Source organism: Sminthopsis crassicaudata, chromosome 2, assembly GCF_048593235.1.
Source record: "Sminthopsis crassicaudata isolate SCR6 chromosome 2, ASM4859323v1, whole genome shotgun sequence".
In the NCBI taxonomy this organism is placed as follows: Eukaryota; Metazoa; Chordata; class Mammalia; order Dasyuromorphia; family Dasyuridae; genus Sminthopsis; species Sminthopsis crassicaudata.
Genome location: NC_133618.1, coordinates 434,850,744 through 434,868,002, shown reverse-complemented (window position 1 = coordinate 434,868,002; position 17,259 = coordinate 434,850,744).

The window sequence follows — 17,259 nt, the reverse complement described above, 5'->3', positions numbered from 1 at the left end:
AAACTGTCCCCACTCCCAGTCCATCCTCATAGTCATTCCCAGGTTTGTCCCCTTCATCCCACCTGTCTTCTCTCCATCCGTACCCACAACCTCATCCCCGGCCGCTCACAAATCATTCTCGTCCCTGCCTCCTCCGCAGCCCCGTCCCCGTCCCAGCCCTTGACCCGACCATCCGTCTCATCCTTAAGCTGCTCCCAACCCCATTCCTGCCACTTCGCCAACCTATCTTGTCCCTTTCCCATCTTCCCCACCCCAAAACCAACCTCGTGTCATTCCCATCCTTAACCCTGTCCCCATTCCATCTCTGCCCTTGACTATTTGGTTCTTCAACCCATTGCATCCCTCGCCCCACTTTCCTTCTTTATCTTTCTTCAAAATCAATTTCAAGTCTTCCTATCCCCACTCTTATCCCTTCCCTGTCCCTGTCCCTCCTGTCCCAATCCTGTCTGTCCTCATTCTATTCTTTTTTAAAATAAAATTTTATTGATATCTTTCGTTTTTATATCTACATTCCCCTCCTGTCTCTCTTCTTCTCCTTCCCCCAAAGCCATCATTTATAACAAAAATTGTGCCTTCAGCCTCTTCACTAACCCCATCCACAACTCTGCTTATGCCCCACCCATCCCCATTATCTTGGTGAACAAGTCTTATAGGAAACTGAAGATCCAGACCTGGAGATGGGAAGAAGCATTAAGAATATGTCGGGAACCGCGCCATAAATTTAATTGTTAAAGCCATGTCAGTGGCTAATCTCTTTGTGGAGAGGATAGAGAAAAGAGCCCAGAGTGGTGGAGAAAGTGCTTTGTCAACATTTAAGTGCTATAGGAAATGTGTTATTATTAGGAAAAGAAGTAGGGCAAGGCTGTGAAAAGACAGCCTAGGTGGGAATGTATCAGCATCCCAAGACAACCTATATCTGAATGCCCCCAAACCCACCACCAAATGATTTTAGGAAGGCCTAATAAAACCTGCATGAAATTCTGCATGAATTTCCCCATCAAAGGGGCTGGGGGGCGGGGGGAATCTGTTTTGCCTTAAGTTTGCTAAAGCAAGAGGACATTTGAGTAGAAAGAGATCTTAGCTTTAGCTTATCTTTTCTCTTAATTCTAAGTAGCTTCTGGCTCCACAGATGGACTTGGTTTCCACAAATAGACCCACTCTAGGTTACTGAATGAGGAACCCAGATATTATGGGGTGTCAGATCGAGAAGGGACCTTAGAGGTCATCTGGTCCAGTTCCTTCATTTTACAACTGAGGAAACTGAGATTAAAGAGGAGATGAGAAGAGACACTTAGCCAAAATCACAAATCTATTAGTGGCAGAGCTAAGGTTCAAAATCTCACTCCCTCCTCCCAGCTCCTAATCCAAGACACTCTCTTCAGCATGATGCCTCCAGTGCTCTGCAAATGAACTCATCTTCTGTTTCTATCCCCCATTCATTTACATCACCTTCATTTCCAAATATATCTCCCTCCCCCACCCAGGAAGCCATCCTTCATAACAAAGACTTTTTTTAAGAAAAAAAAAAAAAAAAACAATTCAGCAAGTCTGAAAGTATATGTAGGGTTCCACACCTATAATCCCTATCTCTGCAAAGAGGGAAAGGAGATGTTTTGCAGGATATAATTTTTTGAATAGTAAAATTAATTATACAGCAATCAGGGTGTTTTTTTTTTGGGGGGGGGAAGGGGATTCTTTCCATGTACATTACTGTAGACCTTGGTTTTACTGATTCTGCTTATTTTACTTTGCATAAATTCATGTGTTTTTGTTTTTGTTTTTCCTGAGGCTGGGGGTTAAATGACTTGCCCAGGGTCACACAGCTAGGAAGTGTTAAGTGTCTGAGATCACATTTGAACTCGGGTCCTCCTGACTTCAGGGCTGGTGCTCTATCCATGCGCCACCTAGCTGCCCCCCTCTAAGCTCCTAACAATAAAATTTCCGAGCAACTAGGTGGTAAGGTGGATAGAGCACTGGCCATGGAATCAGGAAGCCCTGAGTTCAAATGTAACCTCAAATACAAGCTGGTGACGTAGGCAAGTCATTTAATCCTATTTGCCTCAAGTTCCCTACATGTAAATTGAACTGGAGAAAGAAATGACAAAACCACTTCAATATTTTTGCCAAGAAAACCTCAATTGACTCAATTGAGACAAGACTGAAAAACAACTATCAGCCATTTTTAGGCTTCATACTCATCATCCTGTTAAAATGTAAGCTTCTTGAGACCAGAGACTGACTTTTAAATTTGTATCCCCAGTTTATCACAGTACTTAGTACATAGTAGGTTCTTACTAAAGGATTTATTTTCATTCATTCAGTAATATTCTGTTACATTCATATACCGCAACTTGTTTACCATTTCCCAATTTTTGTTTTTAGTTTTTGCTAATTAAAAAAAAAATGCTACTACAAATATTTTGGGATATATAGGACCTTTTTGCCTTTGACTTCTTTGGAGTATATGCTGAGGTCCCTGAATCAAAGATTATGGATTGCATTATTGCAAATTACTTTCCATAATGGTCTGCCTACAAGATGGAAATTGAAGAGATGCACATCAATTGGGAAATGATTGAATAAACTATGGTGTGTGATTATGATGAAATACTATTGTTCTGTGGAAAATAATGAGCAGGATGCTCTCAGAAAAACTTGGAAAGCATGGAGATGCAAGTGGCTCATGCAAAGTGAAATGTACTGTGTAAAAAGTAATAGCAATATTGTGGGATGATCAGCTGTGAATGACTGCTTTTCTTAGCAATGCAGTGATCTAGGAGTTCTCTGAAGGACTTATGATAACAAATGCTTTACATACTCAGAAAAGGAGCTAATTGTGTCTGAATCTGCTTGAAGCATATATATATATATATATATGTATATATATATATATATATATATTTTTTTTTTTTTTTTTTTTTTTTACCTAATTTTTCTTGAGGGTTTTTTTGGGAGGCAAAGGGAACTTATGTGTTTTTTTCCTGCAACATGACTTTCATGGAAATGTTTCACATTGCCTTCTCAATGGAGGGAAGAAAAGAAAAGAATCTGAAGCTCAAAGTATATTAAAAAAAAAAAAAGATAATTGTTTTACATGTAACTGGGGAAAATACAATATCAAATAAACAAAATGATCTGCCCAATTCACGGCACCACAGCAGGTAAGAAACTACTCTTTCTAGAGCTAGCTAGGAGGTACAGTAGGTAAAGAGATAAGACTGGAGTCAAGAAGCCCTGAGTTTAAATTTATCTTCAGACACTTAGTAGCTACGATGTTCAGATAAGTCATTTAACTTCTGGATTCCTGCCTAAAGATGGGGCTGATAATAGCATTTCCCTCCCAGGGTGATTGTGAAGATCAAATGATGTGCTTAGCACAGTGCTTGGTACATAATAGGTGTTTAATAAATGCTTATTTCCTACTTTCTTTCTTCAATTCCACCAACACTTAACTCTCCCCATTTTTTGTCCTCCTTACCAATTAGCTGGATGTTTAGAGAAACTTCAGAATTGTTGTGATTTCTATTTCTCTATTAGTGATTTGGGGTGATCTTTACTAGGGTTGCAATTCTTTTGAGAACTATTTGCTCAAATCCTCTGAACACATTCATTAAGGAATAATTTGTAGCCTTATATAACTGTTTCATATAGATAGATATACACACCTACATGCAAACACACACACATATACTCATGTGAACATACATAAAAACAAAATCAAAAATAGGTACAAAATTCTTGTTTTTGCTTGTTTTCCCCAATTGATAGCTTCAATTTTTTTCCCTCCTTGTGTTGATTCTGCTGCTGTGAAAGCTTTCAATTTCACATAATTAAAATGTTTTATTTTACCTTTTGTATTCCACTCTGTCCTTCATTTTATTTTTTTTTCCTAGTCATACATGTGAAAAATTCCAGATCTGATTTTATTCTAATATGTTTACAGTGTCAGATTCAATATTTTGGTTATATAATTGGTACTCTTAAAAAAAAAAAAAAATCTCTATTTCCCAGTGACTGCTCCCATCCTCCCCTCCCATTCCATCTACCAAAGTAAACACATTGGCCATGACTGATAGTGTAGGTCTCCTTTAGAATCAAGAGCCTGCCTCCTCTTTGCTGAGAAGGGGAAATACTTCACTGTCAGTTCTCTAAAATTAAGTTTGGCTACTAAATTGATCATCTTACTAAATTGAACATCTTTCAATGTTGTCTTCTTTCACAGTGCTGCAATGATTGGGGAAATTGTTTTAGTTCTTATGTTACTTTGTATCAGTTCAAAATAAGTCACCTCAAATTTTTTCTGAATTTTTCACATTCCTTGTTTCTTATGGCTCACTATCCCATTACACTTATATATACAATGTGTTCAGCCATCTACCTCCCCTCCTCACACACACACACACACACACACACACACACACACACACAGACTCTTAATTTACATATATAGATAGATAGATATAGATATATATGTGTGTGTCTGTGGCTAGTGGTATCTACCCTGGATCAAAGGGTATATACAATTTAATGACTTTTCTAGGATAATTCCAGAATACTTAGACCACTTTACAGCTCTATCAACAGCCATAAACATACCCTCTTTCTTCAAAAACTTTCCCTTCTTAATCTCTAAAAATATGGAGGAAGTAAGAGTCAAGTTGTGTTATGCCTAAAATTGACCATTTTCATCTCTCCTAGTGTTGTAATTTCTTTTATTATTGATTTGGCGCATTATTTTACTTGGTTATTGATAGTTGTATTGCTTCTTTTGAAAACTGTCTATTAATTTGCTTTAGTTAAGGAAAGATTTACACATCAAAGAACCTATAGCAGAAAAAGAAAATCTATATAAGGTAAAATAAACTGATCAGCAAATATTAGGGGATTTAGCTGATATCTTAAACTGGAATTTTGTAAACAGAACAGAAACTAACCAGATAGTACCAGAGCTGTAACTGGAGTCTCAGCTTGATTTAAAGTTGATGTGATTATATTTCTCCCATGTTTAAGATATTTTTGGATTATTTGTCATCTAGGCAAAGGGGGGAAGGGGCGGGGGGTTGTAACACAAGCTTTTGCAAGGGTTAATGTTGAAAAATTATTCATGGTTATGTTTTGAAAATAAAATGCTTTAATAATGATAAAAAAGAATCATTACTAAAATAAAGCAACCATTAAATTATCACAAAAAAATAAAGTTGATGTGACTAATTGACTTAATGAACTAGTGGTAATATTAAAATTCTCTTATAAGAAAACTTTTTTTTTTTTTTTTTGCTTTGTCCAGATATTGAACAGGGTTCAGGACTTTTCCCACTATACCATGCTGGCTTCTTCCTGTACCTTGTACAGCACAGTTTTTCTCAGGATGGAAAACTTTTCTGCCTTAAAAGTATCTGTTTCTTCGGGAAAGGAAGTTGAGTTTCTAGACTCTGACTTACCTTCTCTGAGAACTGGCAATTGATACCTTGGAATTCTTGTGATGGAGAAAGGATAAATAGCTCGAAGAATGAGCAACCATTTGACTTTTCTTAACTTTTTTCAATATGTTCAGCAGTTCCCATTGCCACAAAGTTTTGTTGTGTCGATCACAGACTTATTCCTTCCTAAAGTATCATTTCTAAGTCATTTCCCATCACTAAGCCTGTTTCCTCATTTGAAAAATGTGATTAATAATATTGTCCTCTTCCTATGGTGGTTGTGAGGAAAGTGTTTTGTAAATCTGGGATTGGGGAGGGAAAAGTACAAGGAGAAAGGGTTTGTTTTCAGAAAGAAAGTTTTATTATTCGCAAAAGTAAAGTGACTTTAAGTAAACTTTGTCACCTTTAAACAGAGAAAGCATTGACCTGAAATCCTTTCCAGTCTCTACCTCTCCTAATTGTCTGTGCTTCCTCCCACACATTTTGTTTGTAAAGGTTGTGTTAGAGGATTTTCTTTAGCTCCACTTGGTAGAATGCCACCCTTCTCCTTCACAGGCCATCTCCCAGACTCTGCCTAGAAAGTGAGGGTCTCTAGAAGAGTGTACTTGAATCCTCCAAGAACACATTAGCCCTCACTTAGTCTGAGGGACCTTCTCTTCAAGGGCAGATAGGTGACAGGGTAGATAGAATACCAAGCCTGGAATCAGGAAGATTCATCTTTCTGAATTATAAATCTCAGTTCAGATACTTCCTTACCGAGTGACTTTCCACAAGTCACTTACCCTTGTTTGCCTCAGTTTCCTCATCTGTAAAATGAGCTTGATGTAATAGGACTCTTTGGTCTTCTGATCTCTGTGGGAGGTCTGAAACAGGAAACCCTGAGTCTTCTCCTTTGGAATCTGGCTAGGAGAACTCTCCTGATCTCCTGATCTCCACTCCCTAGCCCACCCTTAATTCATCTGGAGACGATCCCCTAGCCCCAGGCTATAGATGACTAGATAACAAATTTTTTTAATTATAGCTTTTTATTTACCAGATACATGCATGGATAATTTTACAACAGTGACAATAGCTAAGCCTTTTGTTCCAATTTTTCCCCTCCTTCCCCCCACCCCTCCCCCAGATGGCAGGTTGACCAATACATGTTACATATGTTAAAGTATAAATTAAATACAATATGTGTATACATGGTAGACTAGATAAAATTGAACTCTGTCTCTCAATGCTTGATTGCTATTCCAATCAGGAGAATTCTCAGTGTCAAAATAAACTCTTTTCCACCAACTTGGAGATTGGAACTGTGAATTCTTTAGCAAAACCTGCAACACCGACCTGGGGACCCCCAAATGTTGTTAGGATGTCTCATCCCTCAGCAAGCTGAAGAAGGAAATGGCAAACCACCATACTAGGATCTTTAACCAAAAAATCCCAAATAGGGTCATGAGGAGTCAGATGTAACTGAAATGACTAAATAACAGGCCTTCTCTCCTCTCAGGAGGCAAGAATGTCAACAGCACCTTCAGTGGGCTCAGCCCCCAGCCTCATTCTGAAGCAAAGACCAGACTTAGCCAGTCTCTGGGAGCTTATCTCTGCTCTTCTGAGGCCTTGAGAAACATAAAGGGAGGTGGGGCTCAAGCTTCACTTCAGCTTTCAACAGCAAACAGACAGTAAGCTTATGAGCATTGTTGTAAAACAGGATGAGATACAAAGTTTAGATAAGATATCTTCCCTTCTCTCTGGGAACTCTTAGTCTACTAGAGAACAAGATAAATACATCAATAACCGTGAGATTCAAGTCAACCATAATCATCTATTAAGCACCTATTCTAGTCAAGAAAGGCCTTGGAGGTACCGAGAAAATATGAAATAGTCTCAGCCTTCAGAAAAGCTTTTTTATGTGTGTGGGGGGGAGGTGGGAATACAGTATACATTTTAAAACTGAATATTAAGCTCCTTTTGTGCACCAGGAATCAAGCTAATGGATAAAAGAGAGATAGCCCCTGTTTTCAAGGAGTTTACATTCTAATATGAAGAGAAGGCTCATATTACAGAAGTGATGTTCACGGAAGCATGTTTTTGTCTGAGTCAGAAGGATGAGGAATGGAGCCATGTGGCAGTGGATTGCCAGATCCTTTGCAGAAGCAATGGTGGTAGGGTTAATTAGTTTTACAGAATAAGAGGTGGAAAGTACAGTGGAGGAGGAGGAGAGCTGGCCATTTGGTATGGGCTGGGGCTGGCTGGATATCATGGGTTAGATGAGTTAGAGATGAATATAAAATAAGAAAATTGAAGAGGAGGAGAAAACTGACAATTAGGGTGGGGTGGACTCGGAGAAATATTAATGAAGGCAATGGTCCTTCTTTCAGCTGAATCTTAAAGAAAGACAAGAATTCTGGGAGAGAGCAAGGAGAATGAGTTTTAGGCACGGGAGGCGACTGTACAAAAACATGGAAGCAGCTAGATGGAGCCTCATGTTGTGGGAATGTAGAGGTTGTAAAAAGCATTCGTAAGAAACAAAGCTGAATCATGGAGGTCCTTGAGTTCCAGGCTGAGGAAATTCTCTTAGCGTAGAGATACTAAGAAGCCATCTAAGCTTTTGAAGTGGGGCACTTAGTAGTCAGACCTGAGCCCGGAGAAGATTGGCAGCTGTGTATTAGGTTAGACAGGAGAAACCAGAAACAGGAAGACCAGTGAAGAAAGCATTGGAATAGGGAGGTGAGAGGGGACAAAGATTTGAATTAAAGTAATGAATGTGTGAGTGGAGAGGAGGCAGCTACAGGTTACATTGTAATGTTAGACAGGATAAGATTTGGCCACTGTTTAGATTGGTAGGAGTGAGACAAAGGATGACTCCAAGGTTGGAGGCCTGGGGCACTGAGAGGAGGAGGATGCCCTCTTCAGAGAAGGGCCATTTCTAATAGTCCTGATCTGTAGGTGGTCCCTGGACCCAAAGGGCTCTGGGGGAGATGGTGGAGCTGGTGACCTTGCACAGCCCTCCCTCCCTTAAATCCAATTCACTTGCATGTTCATAGCATCACCTCCCTGATATCATTTGAGAAAGGAAGGACAGACAATGACCCTTTGCAGAAATGGAGAAATCTGGAGGAAAAGCAAGTATGGCGTGGGATGAATGGGGGGGAGGGGGGAAGAAAGATAAGCTCCATTTTGGCCATGTGTTTTACATGGCTGTGACACAACTAGGGGAGATGCCCAGCCCGCCATCGTTGCTAGACTGGAGTATAAGAGAACAGAACAGGCTGTATAGACCTGAGAGTCAGCTCTAGAGAGATGATATTTGAACTCAGAAACTGATGAGATCACCAAGGGAGCTTCTCTTCTCTCAGGAACTCATAGTCTACTATGACCCTGAGGCCCTAAGACCCAGGACCTTGACTCAAACTCAACAGATGATGCCCAAAAAATGCTCCTGCATCCCCCCACCAGCAGGAATCCAGACTCAAGCTACTAGCTTGTCTTAAAGGGAATGGTATCATCATAGGAAAAGGAACAAAAGACTTAGAATTTCAGCATCTGGCTTTAACAAATGGTTATGGAGGATAGAGAAAATCATAAAATCCATATGGCCTAGGCTGATGTGAAGCTTGATGGTGCAGTGGATAAAGTGCCAGGCCTGGAAAGCTTCCCTTCCCTAAGTTCAAATCCAGCCTCAGGCCTTAGCAGTTGTGTGACCCTGGGCAAATCACTTCATCCTGCTTGCCTCGGTTTCCCCATCTGTAAAATGAGATGGAGAAGGAAGTGGCAAACCTCTTCAGTATCTATGACAATGGGATCACAAAGGGTTAGACATGACTGAAGGGACTGAACGACGTGACTCAAAATGTAAAACTATTGGAATGCACAATTGCAAACCCTCAAAGAGGCTGCAAAACAAAGCTTTGGGTCTTGAGAATGTTACTAGAGGACCCTCCATATCCCACCTTAGGACCTTTGCTCAGTGTTCCCTCTGCTCTCCTCTCCTCATCTTTGCCTTGTAGAATCTCTGCTTCCTTCAAGATGCACTCAGCACTGACATGAAACCTTTCCTGACTTACTCCTACTTAATAATACTTTCCTACTTAATAATAATAGCTAGCCTTTATGTAGCACCTACTATATGCTAGACTATGTTATTATTGCTATTTTACATCAGAGGAAACTGAAGTAAACAATGGTTAAGTGATTTGCTTTGTATCACATGGCTAAGAAGTATCTGAGGTTGGATTTGAACTCATCTTCCTGTTTCCAGGGCTAAGGCTCTATCTGCTGTGTCACCCACCTGCCCTAATGTATACTTACTAATTTATATATAGATCTATGTACATATACATATGTGTGTTCATATATATAATCCATATTATGCACACACTACATATTCACATCATTTCTCCTGATAGAGTATAAGCTCCTTGAGGGCAGGGACTGTTTAATTTGCTTTTGCATCCCCAGTACTTAGCACAGTGCCAGTCATATAACAGACAATTAGGAATTGCTCATTGGATTGAATCATACACAGTGAAAAGAGAAGGGGACCCAGGATTTCCCCCCAGGAGAAGTGTACTTGGAGGAGATATAGGCCAGTAAAATAGACTGAGAAGCTGTAGTAAGACAGGTAGAAGATAATCTAGAAGAGAATATTGTTCCTGAATTCCAGGAAAGGAACCTTTCAAACCAGAGGGATAGTCATTACCATCTAAGAACTGCTGAGATGTCAGGGAGGATAAAGACTGGGGAAAAGCCATTGGATTTCTCAATTAAAAAATTGCTGGAACCTTGGAGAGCACTGTGTCAGTCAAGTGATAGGCTGGGCAGCCTCATTGCAAGGGGCTGAGAAGTAAGTGGGTGGTGTGGAAGTACAAGCATCAAGTGTAGACTAAAATACAAAATAGTACTTGATAGTGTGTTGGAGAAATGCAAGGTGCTAATCAAGGAGGAGTCAGTCAGTCAGGAAACGTTTCTTAAGTGCTTGCTTACTGCCAGCCTGTGCTAAATTCTGGAGTTACAAAGATAGGCAAAGGACAGTCCCTGTCCTCGAGGAGGTCACTGTCTAAGGGAGGAAGGCAACATGCAAACAAGCCATGTGCAGAATAAATTGTTGTTTGTCCTTCCTACTAGAAGAGTCATAGGACTTCACTAGGGTGATGTCTTCACTTGCAAGTGAATTGGATTTAAGTGAGGCAGAGCTAATGCAGTCCCATTTCTCCAAAATCATAGGAATTCTGTGGCAAGACAGAAGTCAAGACCAATGATGGCCCTAAATGCAATGGGAGACCCTGGCCTTTTTAAGCTAAGCTCTTTCCTAGGTCTGAGTTTGTCTGAGGCAATGCCTGTTTGGTATTTAAAGAGTAGGTAAAATGATCCCGTGATGAAGAGAGCCATCTACACCCAGAGAGAGGTGTGGGAACTGATGTGGTTCACAACTTAACATTTTCACTCTTTCTGTTGTTATTTGCTTGCATTTTATTTTTTTCTCATTTTTTCCAGCTTGATTCGATTTTTCTTTGTAAAAATATATATTCATATATTGGATTTAACATATATTCCTACCATGTTTAACCTATATTGGACTATTTGCCATCTAGGAGAGGGGGTGGGAGAAGGAGGAGATATTGGAATACAAAGTTTTGCAACAGTTAATGTTAAAGAATTATCCATTCTTATGTTTTAAAAGATAAAAAGCTTTAATTAAAAAAACAAAGAATAGGTAAACATTAAGGCAAAAAGCAACTTAGTTCACTTTCACAAAAGAATCAGTCTGGGAGGGGAAGATCCTTAGAATTTCTGATCAGAACAAAAATATCAGAGGGAAGGCACTAGAATTAAGCAGGATTAGAGAAGACTTCCAATAGAAGGTGAGATTTTAGCTGACTTTGAAAGAAGGTAACTGAATCTCTTTTGGGGTTAGCTCTCCACTATGTTCTGTTTCTTGGTGTTTTTCTCCTCACCCCTTCCCTCATGCCTCATGGTATCTTTCTCCTTGTTATAGCTAACTCTTTTAGGGTACTAAATTCCTTTTTGGGTTAGCCTGCCAATCAGTGGTATAATCTTCTCTTGCTAACCCCTTTTGAGATTACTCTGCTAAACTCTTCTATGGATTTGGCCAGTCTATGGCATACTCCCATCTCATGGTGTATTCCCTTTATTCCCTTTCTCCTGGTTAATTGTGAGTTCCAATAGAGAATTTGTCTCTTCCTTGTTAATTGTTAAAAAATCCCTGTCTTTGCTAACTATATGCTCTCCCACATCTCCCCTGGTTCTATTTCACCTCCTCGTTTTGTCCTTAACCTCTTCTTGCAAATAAAGAGACCTTTCCACAAAGAGAAGACTATTGTGAATTTTTCACATACACCTTGTATTTCAAACTAGGAATTGCTCTCCCAACCTCAACATTTGGTTCCCAACTTCATCAGAGATGAGGAGGGAGAAAATCTAGACACAAGGGGATGGGGGGAGAGATATCCAGTGCCCAGAATCAGGAAATGAAGAATCTCTTACTCAAAAAACAGCAAGAAACCAATGTTTCTAGACTGCAGAGCCCTTGAGGGCATATAAAGCATAAGAAGGTTAAAAAGGAAGGAGACAGAGCAGATTGGGAGAGTCTTTGGATTCCAAGCAAGATTTCATCTATGATCCTAGAAGTGATAGAGAACCTCTGGACTTTATTTCATAGGGGAGAACAACGCAGTCAGTCATTAAGAAAATGTCTTTGACAACTGATAGAAGATGGACTAGAGTAGGTATATTTCAGAGGTGTCTGGAAAGTAAAACCAAAAATCCTTATGTGGGGCAAGAAGGAAGGAAGAGTCCATGGCAGCACTTAGGTTATGCACCTGGATAACTGGGAAGATGATGCTGCTGTCAATACTCAATTCTCAATAGAACATTTAAAAAGAAAGGAGGGCTTAAAGGAAAAGAGAATGAGTTCAGCTGTGGATCTATTGAGTTTAAGGTGTCTACAGGTTATTGGGTATCTAGGTGGCACAATGGTTGGAGCCCTAAGCCTAAAGCCAGGAAGACTCATCTTGGTGAGTTCAAACATGGCCTCAGGCACTTCCTAGATATACAAGTCACTTAACGCCGTTTGACTCAGTTTCCTCATCTATAAAATGAGCTGGAGAAAAAAAGAGCAAAGCCTTCCAGTATCTTTGGCAAGAAAACCCCAATTAAGGTCATGATGACTGAAAGGACTGAACAATAACAACGGGTCATGCAGTTGGAATTTTTTAATGGGCAGTTGAAGATGTAAGTTGAAATTCTGCAGAAGAGTTATAGCTGGAAGGATGTTACTTCAGGGAATCAGAGGATGCTTCTTAGAGGCATTTGAATTAGGTATATATATATATATATATAAAGCTTTTTATTTTCAAAACATTTACCCTTACAAATCCTTGTGCTCCAAATTTTTTCCTCCTCCTTTCTCCCCACCTCTTTCCCTAGACAGCAAGTAATACGAATATATGTTGACTATCTCCATCACAAGTCTTTTGGAACTGACCTGAATCACTTTATTGTTGACAAGTGTCACATTCATCAGAACTGCTCATCACATAATCTTCTTGTTATTATATACAATGATCTCCTGGTCCTACTCATTTCACTCAGCCTCAGTTCATGTAAGTCTCTCCAGGCCGTTCTGAAATCATCCTGCTAGTCGTTTCTTACATATTCCATAACATTCATAAACCACAATTTATTCAGCCATTTTCCAGCTGATGGGCATCCGTTTTATTTCCAGTTCCTGGCCACTACAAAAAGGGCTGCCACAAACATTTTTGCACATGTGGGTCCTTTGCCTTCTTTTTATGATCTCTCTAGGATACAGACTCAGTAGTAGCATTGCTGGATCAAAGGTATGCACAGTTTTATAGCCCTTTGGGCATAGTTCCGGATTGCTTTCCAGAATGGTTGGATCAATTCACAACTCCACCAACAATGTATCAGTGTGGCAGTTTTGAATTAGGTTTTAATGGATGGGCAGAAATCAAAAAGAGGAATACATGGAAGGAGGGTGTTCTGGGCATATAAACAAAGGTACAGAGAAGCCTGATCCAGTAAAGCAGTCTGGCTGTGGAGTCTGAGAAGCTGAGTTCTCTGACATTTTGTATGTCTTTGGGCACGTTATTTTGTGCCACTGAATCCTCACAAATGAGGGGGTTGGGCAGCAGAACCCCTGAGAGTCCTCTCAGCTCCAGAGTTAGGATCCATGAAAGTACAGATTGGAAGAAAAGAGGAGAAGGAAGGGAGCAGACCAGTCCAGAAACTGAAAAGAAAGAGGAAACAGGAGCTTACTCTATGGATGAATAAAAAGCCTGAGGCAAGGAAGAAGTCTTCATTTTCCATCTTCAGTAGTTGGAGCTTAAATAATACTGCTTCCCATTTCTTTGCCACTTTCTTCACAACAGTTATATGAGTCATCCAAACATTACTATTGCCTGTCCCCATTTTACAGATGAGGAAAGGGAGGCTCAGAGAGGGGAAGTCACTTGCCCATAGTCACACAGCCCAAAGGTGTCAGAACCTTCATGAAAATTAGGTCTTCTGATATGAGTCTCCTGTGCCCATTGGGGCCGTCTGCAGTCGTCCTGATCTATATCTTGCCACTGGACCCAGATGGCTCCGGAGGGGAAAGTGAGGCAGGGGACCTTGACAGCTCTCCCTCATTAAAATCCAATTCACTGACCTGTCTGATGTCGTGGTCTCCTTTGAGAAGGAGGGTCTCAGCAGGAGACCAGACAAGCTCTAACTCCAGGGCCAGGGCCGAGTCCAGAGCCTGGATGTTAAAGACTGGCATCCCCCTCCCCCATCACAACCCCACCAACTCCAGCACAGAAACACAGAAGAACAACACCTCCTTGTGGTCTCTGCAGGACGGCATTAGGTGGTCCATGTTTTTGTTTATTCCTAGCTCTGGTCACTCCATTCAGGGTTTTCTTGGCAAAGATACAAGAGCGGTTGGCCATTTCTGTCTCCAACTCATTTGACAGATGAGGAAACTGAGGCAAGCAGAGTTAAATGACTTGCCCAGGGTCACTCAGCTAATAAGCGCCTGAGGCTTCCTAACTCTATCCACTTTTCTGTCCAGTTGCCCTTGGTTAGTCCCAACAAGGGAATGAATAATAGCTAGACATCCCCAGCCCCAACAGGAACTCACTGCAGAAGCCCCTCTCCCCAGCTCACTCGGCTCTTTGTCCATCCCCATCCTGTAGGAACAAGTGTTCAGGAGCTGGGGAGAGGGGCAGCTCGACCCCATCCTTGTTTCTTGTTCAGGCCCCTTTAAGGCAAGCAGGACGGGCTAGGGTTTCACATCAGCAAGGGCTCCATCTACCCCAGCAGGCCTTCATTTCCTTACTAATGAAACTGGCCACAGAATGGCAGCCAGGTATAAAGTAAAAGCATTGTATTTGGACGTAGGGGACCTGGATTCAAATCCTCCCCAGGATACAGAACTGCTCTGTGATTTTGGATTATTCATGGAGTGTCTCTGAAACTATTTCCTCACTTACAAAGTAAAAGGGTTGGACCTGGATGATCTCTAAGGGTCACTTCCTGCTCTGACTTTCTAATCTATCAACAATCTGGACTCATCATTCCTTTGCTCAAAAATCTTCAATGGCTCCCTAGTGCCTACCAAATAGAATTCCCAGAAGTCCCTCCACTATCTGATATCCAGCTTTATTTCCTGCTGCTCCCTGGCACACTGCCCTATACTCTAGTCTAGAGGTGTCAAACATATGGCCCAAGGACTGCTTACCACCCACACTCTCCAGAGTGTGCCTGAATCCAGATTAAAACGTAACTGGAAAATATTTAACAAAATAAATAAAAATGGAATAAAACTGAGATAATATTATATTTGAAAACTAAATCAATATGCAGCCCACAGGGATCCTTCCGTATGGTTTAGTAGCCCCCATTTCTATTTGAGCCTGACTTCAAGGCTGTAACCAACTCTTTGCCCCCAGAATGTGCCTTCTCTACTCCCACCTCCAAGACTGTTCCTACTACTCCCTAGTCTTGAAATGTCTCCCCTCCTCCACTTTGCTTCCTCCCACACCCTGAAAGCCCATCCTCCAGGGCCACCTCCTCCCTAAGCCTTTCCTCATCCCCCTCATTGCAAATCTTCCCCATCAGAACTGCCATGGCATCAGTCATCACTTCTCTAATGAATTCATCCTGAGATAATGTGTGTTAGCGTTATAGGCGTCTGTGCCAGTCTCTAAGGTCCAAGAGGGCAGGGAGCTTGTGATCTATCTCCGCTCCATCTCTTTATCTTCCCTAGCGCCTGCCTAGTACTATGGACAAAAAGGAGTGTTTGTGGACAAGCATATTGCCTCGTCTTCTGCTCTATTCCTGGAATCCAGAGGGCAGCAGTTAGATTCGTGTCATCTCTTTGCTACTAATTCTCTGTGTGACTTTGGGCAAGTCACTTTAACTGTCTCAAATTCAGTTTCTCCCCATAATATGAAGGTGTTTGAGTAAATAATCTCTAAGGTAATTTCTAGGTCTAAATCATTTTTGATGTTTCATTTCTGTGGAATGATGGGAAGAACATTGGATTTAGGGTTAGAGATCTTAAGTGTGAGTCTCGGCTTTTGCTATGTGATCTGGGTAGTCACTCAGAAGTTCAGTTTTTCTCATCTGTGAGATGGGGATGATGACATTTGTATAATGTGCTCTATAGGGATGTTGTGAGGAAAGAACTGAGCCATAAAAATGTGAGTCATTCTTATATTTGATCAATTCACTCAACAGGCATCTAGCCAAGTTTGTGTAGGACCCTGAACTGAATGTTGCAGGGAAACAGATGAACAAGAAAATGTCGTCACCCTTAGGGACTCTAATAGGGAGGAGTAAGGCAAGTGGATAAATAATTGTAATCTGAGCTGTAACTAGAGTGAGGCCACTGGGACGCTGACCCAGAGTGCCAAAATTTAGAGGCTGCTAACCACCCATACTCTTTCAACAGCTGGAAGCAAAAAGGCATAGCACTGGGGTAGGAAGAATAATCAGTTAAAATAAGTTCTCAGATGGTAGCTTGGGAGGTGGCTATGGGTGTAGAATATTGCATACATGCCAGACTCAGTTGTATACAATGATTTTGCTGAACTACTTTTTTTCCTCTTTCTTAAAAAAAAAATTGTTTTAAGGGGAAGGGAAGGATAAATTTTAAAGTGAAGGTGATATAAATACAAAGTGAAAAAGTAGACATATGGTACAGGAATTATTGATGAGTTTTTGATCGTCTTTTAGGGAATATTTATATTGTCCCTGATTTTTTTTCTATTCTTCTAATAACTTCTCCTGAGTCATATATTGTAAAGTCATCCCTTTGTGCTGTCAAGATTGTAGATTTTCTCAGTGTATTCTTGATCTAGTTCAAATTCTCTCCCAACTTCATCTTCCTGTTGTTGTTCAGTTATTTCAGTCATGTCCATCTTTTCTTGAGTTGTTTGCTTTGGTTTTGTTTTTGTTTTTGTTTTTGTTTTGTTTTTGACAAAGATGCTCCATTGGTTTGCCATTTCCTTCTCCAGTTCATTTTACAGAAGAGGAAACTGAGGAAACAGGTTAAGTAGATTTGTCCACAGTCACACAGCTAGTAAGTGTCTGAGACCAGGTTTGAACTCAAGAGTCTTCCTAAGTAGATAGAATCCAATACCCATGCATTACGCCAGCTAGGTTTCCCTCATCTAATGTGGCATAAAACCGGGAAATATATACCTGACAAAGGTCAGGCCACTATCAGGGACGATGTCTTACACAGCATATAAATGGAATTACTTCAAGCCCTAGAAGATTACAAGTCCCTCTTAATGAGATCTATAATTATTCACAAGAGATTGGA